General features: G+C 37.5%; 1 long non-coding RNA gene across 1 annotated transcript; it reads left to right on the forward strand.

Annotated features, from left to right (window-relative positions):
* The first annotated feature begins 373 nt into the window (after positions 1-373).
* Positions 374-1,425, forward strand: LOC116723802 (uncharacterized). Its single transcript, XR_004340039.1, has 2 exons — positions 374-738; positions 826-1,425. It is a non-coding gene; the product is annotated as an uncharacterized LOC116723802 (long non-coding RNA).
* The last annotated feature ends 4,279 nt before the right edge of the window (positions 1,426-5,704 follow it).

The raw sequence follows: 5,704 nt of genomic DNA on the forward strand, positions 1-5,704 counted from the left end.
TTTAAATGGATTAGCTCCCCCTTATCTTCGGGACCCTTTAAAATTTCAGTCTGTGTCCAGAACCCTACGTTCAAATAATCAGCTTTTACTGACAGTTCCTCGGAGCCGACTTAAGAGGAAAGGAGATCGGGCTTTTCTGTTGTTGGTCCTCTTCCATGGAACAATCTTCCTTTCCAAATTAGATCTGCCCACAGCCTGGATCATTTTAAATCGCTTCTTAAAACTCATTTTTATTCCTTAGCATTTAATTAAACTAGTGTTTTGATACTCTGTTTTTATTCATTTGTGTTATTGTCATTCTTGTGCAGTTTTATGCCCGTTTTAAAGTGCTATATAAATAAATTTGACATTGACATTGACATTTAGGTTCCTTTCTCACTTGTATTTTATAAGTGCCATATAAAATTTGTTATCTCAATATTACTTGTGTCAAATATAATTTTTCTCATAATTTGTTTGGAAAATGTCTTTTTTGTAGGCAGTGAAAAAAATACAGGCTCAACTGCTGTCAATTAGTTTTATTTGCAAGTTGGGTAAAAATCTAAACTGTGCCAAATCAGTCCCATTATGTCCTAACAAATTGCTCACCCATCCCTTTATTTGTTCTTCAGTTTGACATCTTTCTGTGTATTTCTTGTAAGGGGAAACATCCTGAACCTGTCGGCGACGTGGTGGTGCGGAAGCCCAAAGCTATGGGGAAAAGATATCTGCACTCCACACTTTACAGAGCTTACACAGGTATAAATTCTGGTTTATTTTTTGTACCTATGTTTCCTTTGTCAAAACCTATTATGATTATTATGATTTTGTCACTGATGTTTGTAGGACCAGATCCCGACAATCTGGCATCAGGAGAAAAACTACGCCAGCTGCAGTCCCAACCACTTATGGCTCTAGGTCTTTCAAATTTGGAGCTGGTTCCATCCAAATTTGGGCCTGTGCCACAGGGCTCACCAATGTCTTATCAGTGCCCACCTGAGAAGTCATCTGGTACATCATTTTGCACCACATGGCTCCAGACTTTCCTTTTCTCCCTTTGATGCTGCATAGTCTTTCAAATATGTGTTTTGTGCCCACACTCGGTCAACTTATGCATCTTCAGTCTCTGCAAGTGTCACTGGAAATGTCTTATGAAATAGAGGCTACAACAAGAGAGCATATATAAGAATAAGAATTATTTTCTGTATTCCGGCTAACAGAATGCTTGTGGACAGAATTAATTTGTAAAAAATTGAATTTTTCTACAACCTCTTTAAATTTAAGACCACATTGTTGTGCCACTGTTCAGGTGTACTTTTGAAGTGAACATGTTAAGTGCAATTTGAAATATGAAATATAAAATATGATAAAAAAATATAAATTTTTGTGTTTATTTGATTCCTATTCAATACACTTTGATAAGAATGACTATATATTTAATATAGGAGGCTATAGACTATCATTTGTTTACATTTTTGGTTGGTGGTGTGCCTCGTGATTTTTTCAATAAAAACAATGTACCTTGGCTCAAAAAATGTTGAAAAACACTGCTCTAAGGGACAAGTGTGTTAGAAAATGGACGGATGGATAGTTTGGAATTTGGTTATTTTGAGATGAGGAGCTGGATTCCTAGTAAAATCTGATGAATGATGAAATGTTAAAAATGCCATATTTAGCAAAAAAAAAATTGTTTGGAGCTAAACGAACAGAAGAGATTATATCTCCATCCTCATCAGTTTCAGTTCGTGCTCTTCTTCATTCAGTTTTCCTGTCACTGAGTGACTCCATTTTTTCTGAGAAACTTTAATATGTCCAAACTCATATCTAGCTGTGAAAATACAACCCACTGATCACCAGTTAATTCCAAAACATCTTTCTTTACAATGAGTTTATTTTAACCATCCTGTTACTATTTCTCTCATTCTGGCTAATTCTGTAGCTGTTCATTGTGCTCTCGTCTTGTGTTTTTCTGAAAAAGCTTAGTTTTATTTTACCGTGAACCAAAGCAAGGTTCACGGGGCCAAGGCCTCACTTCACACATACCGTATCACAGGTCAGCTCCCTTCGAAGCTGATCAAAACTCGAGGTTTCCTCTTCCAGCTTGTTGTTCTTTCTGGCAGCGCGCTCTGCTCTTAGGGTCTGCTGCTCTTCTTTGTAACGTTAGCAGTAGAACGAGTAACTACCGTAACTGCTGTTGTTGCGCGCAACACGCTCACTCGCTCTTTCTACTCTCTGCCATATGGAGTCTCCGGCTACCGTAATAACAATCTATAGGAAACTTTTTTTTTTTCTCATTTATAAAACTCTAAAATCGGGGACTTTTCCGGGGACGTCTGGTCACCCTATCATAGACGGCGGCATTTAAAGAAGCCTGAAACAGCTAGCTTAGAAACCGACCCGAACCTCCTCCCTGCTGACGGTGTTGATCAAATTACTGACTTTGGCTGAATTCACACCACATGATTTATGTCACTATGTCATAAACAGTGTTTACCCCAGTGTTGTATAGTAACGAAGTAAAAATACTTCACTACTTTACTTAAGTATATTTTGGAGTACTTCATACTTTCCTCGAGTATGAAAATTTTTGATGACTTTCACTTTTACTTCACTATATTTCCGAACTAAATTGCATACTTTTACTCCGATACATTTTCAATGTGTGGTTTAGTTACTCGTTACAAAAAAGCGAGAGAGAGAAACGCAAGTGTTTTGACCCCACCTACTGATTAGCAAGTAGCAAGTAGGCTACTGACTTTGTTCGGTAGCCTACTTGCCTGGGCTTGTTCATCACCACCAATAGGATACACCTGTTTCGCTTCTCCCATTAAACACAAAGCAAGTCTCGCAATCAGCAGCAGCCACATAGAGGAGGAGACGGAGACCACAACGACTGCAACTACGTCGGACACGGCTCCAGGGGAACCACCAGCTGGTGATGAGAGCCCATGGCCTTATTTAAACACAATACACTCTTTTGTGGGTGTTAAAGATTCGTTGTACCGCATGCAGTGTATGTTATTCCTGCCCGAAGATGTGGAAATTCTATCTTACAAAAACTCCCCGTCCAACTTGAAGAAACACATCGAGGTAACGTCTTATGAAATGGTTATAGTCCTCCTGTTTCAGTAACTATAGCTTGGTCACTAGACACTACTGTATTGTGAAATGAACTTTGTTTGGCATTGTTTCAGTTCCACACGTGGTGTATTTAGCTTAGGCTTAATGTTGACTGTAGCAGGCTACCTAGACTCCTCTGTTCAAGTGGGGGCAGAAGCCATAGCGATAGCAATTTAGACTAAATTTAACAAATATAGGAAAGGCATGCAAGTTCAAAACCAGGTTTACAGATGCCAATAAGCTGCGTTTCCCTCCCAATTCTTTTTTTCTTTTGCATAATGACCAGTTGTGTGCACCACCTACTGACTGTAGCATTGACTGATTCACTGATTTGTGAAGTAGAGTAATCGTAACAGCTCTTTTTCTTCATGTTGGCCGCATTTTCTGTACTATTTATTTTTCTCATTTTCAGCACTGACCTTACTTGAAGGGAAAACTTAAGGCTTACAAAAACTTTGTATTTTCTGTCCTGGAGGGTATACTAAGAAGCTGGTTCAGTTGTAAAGCAGGTTAAGTTAACCTTGTGCTATAGGTAAAGCACCTAATTTTCTTAACTAAATGATGCCTGCAGGTATATCTATTAGCAGGTTTAATTTTGCCTGCACTTGGTTGTGTACATTATTTTAAGTGTATTTGACAAGTTTACCAAAATATAAAAAATGTCATTCAAACTACATTTGCCTTGTTTTACTTTTTACTTATACTTTTCATTACATTACTTGAGTACATCCATTTTTACAGTAATTTCCATACTTAAGTACAAGAAGTTTCAGATACTTTAAGACTTTAACTCAAGTAACATTTCAGTCAGTGACTTGGACTTTTACCAAAGTCATATTTTGGAGAGGTACCTATACTTTTACTTGACTGAGATTTCAGTACTTTATACAACACTGGTTTACCCTTAAAGCGGAACAGCCTTAAAAACGTACAGAGGACAAGACGCTAATAATTTTTTTTCCATACATGCTAGGCTACATAACGGCGTGGCATTGTTTCCATGGTTACTGATGGTCAGACGCTATTTTCTCCATAGTGCAATATTTGATGTCTTTCTAATCATACTTATAACGTATATGAACGTTAATCTTCTTGCTTTGTATAAAGTATTCGCTGTAAATCCGCGGTTACACCAACAGCTGCCAGTCATGATTGACAGCTGCTATCCATCGCCGCATCTTTCCTAATTAAAATAAAATGACAAGCTTGTTTTGACAATAACCCTGTGCAGCCGACCGTGCAGCACCTTGTGACCATATTACTGCGAAATCAACTAAATAATGGCGATATAAGGATAAAACATGTACGTATTTTGACAGGCTTTATACAGGAGAGCATAGGTTTGGACGTCTATGGTGGTGGAGACAGTGACGTCAGGTGCAAATGTAACTTGAGTTAATTTTATTTATTTTTTATTTTTCTTATGAACCTTCTCAAAACACCTTTTTGTTAAGTTGACATGTCTGTTGTCGCTTTTGCACTGCTGCAGGCTATTTCTGTTTTATACTGCTTTTATTTTTGGTTCCTACTGTAAATATTGTTCTGGGAGGACGGCTATTAGTGGTGCACAGAGCAAGGTTCTGTCACGTAACTGCAGTAGCCAGGCAGAACCTGCCTAACTGAGCTGCTGGTAAGATGTGTGCTAATGCTACCTCTCACTCTCAGTAATGTTTATAACGTTAAAAAATAGTTCTCACAGTTTTTGTGCTGCATAAAAATATAATGTTAACTGTCTTTAAGTGTTTTAAAAACTTTGGGTTTGGTTAAAATTAAACTGTTACTCTTATAAAGTTTGTCTGAAGCTTTCCCTCCAAAATGTGTTTGTTGGGCCGCAGGGATCTGACTGTGACTGTGTGTACCATACCCGATGGTTGAGTGTGTCCCACACTGTGTCTTATAGGTATGTGACGAATACACAGTTTTCTGTTGTAGTTTCATATCTTTAAATTTAATTACTTTATTACAGAATAGGTCCTTTCTTTTACATAAAGAATTTAAAGTTTTGTATTATATTTTTGATTTTTATTTATATTATTTTGCATTATGTATTAACATATTTCATTGATGCTGATTTGCACACGATTTTATTTTTCTTTATTCCATTTGTTGTTAATATAAAAAGGTCAGTTAGGAAGAAGCTGCCTAACTGAGCTGCTGGGATCTGACTGACAGTGGTTCCATACCTGATGGTTGATTGTGTCCCACACTGTGTCTTATAGGAATAAATTGACGCAGATCCTGATTCCAGTGTGACTTTATTGATAATTTTTTTAAAAACTGTTACACAAAGGGTCATATTGTAATTTTTTTTTTAAATTAACTTGTGTTTATTTAATTGCTTAATAAACTGCTACAGGGCTTGATTTGACTATCACTATTATGATAAAAACATGTTATGCTTACTACTGGTTACCTTTGTGCTGACTAACATATGGTAGTTTGCTATGATAAACACAGTCAATATCGTCGAAGTCAGTTCGACTAAGGGACATACGCTTTCTGACAAATTGCGACCGCTGATTAGTCAGTTGCTGACAAATACCCTGGAATGATTGGGGGAGGATTGCTCCACATCTGCATAGGGGCGGAGCTGGCATCATGTCAC

This window comes from Xiphophorus hellerii, chromosome 8, assembly GCF_003331165.1.
Source record: "Xiphophorus hellerii strain 12219 chromosome 8, Xiphophorus_hellerii-4.1, whole genome shotgun sequence".
Classification (NCBI taxonomy): domain Eukaryota; kingdom Metazoa; phylum Chordata; class Actinopteri; order Cyprinodontiformes; family Poeciliidae; genus Xiphophorus; species Xiphophorus hellerii.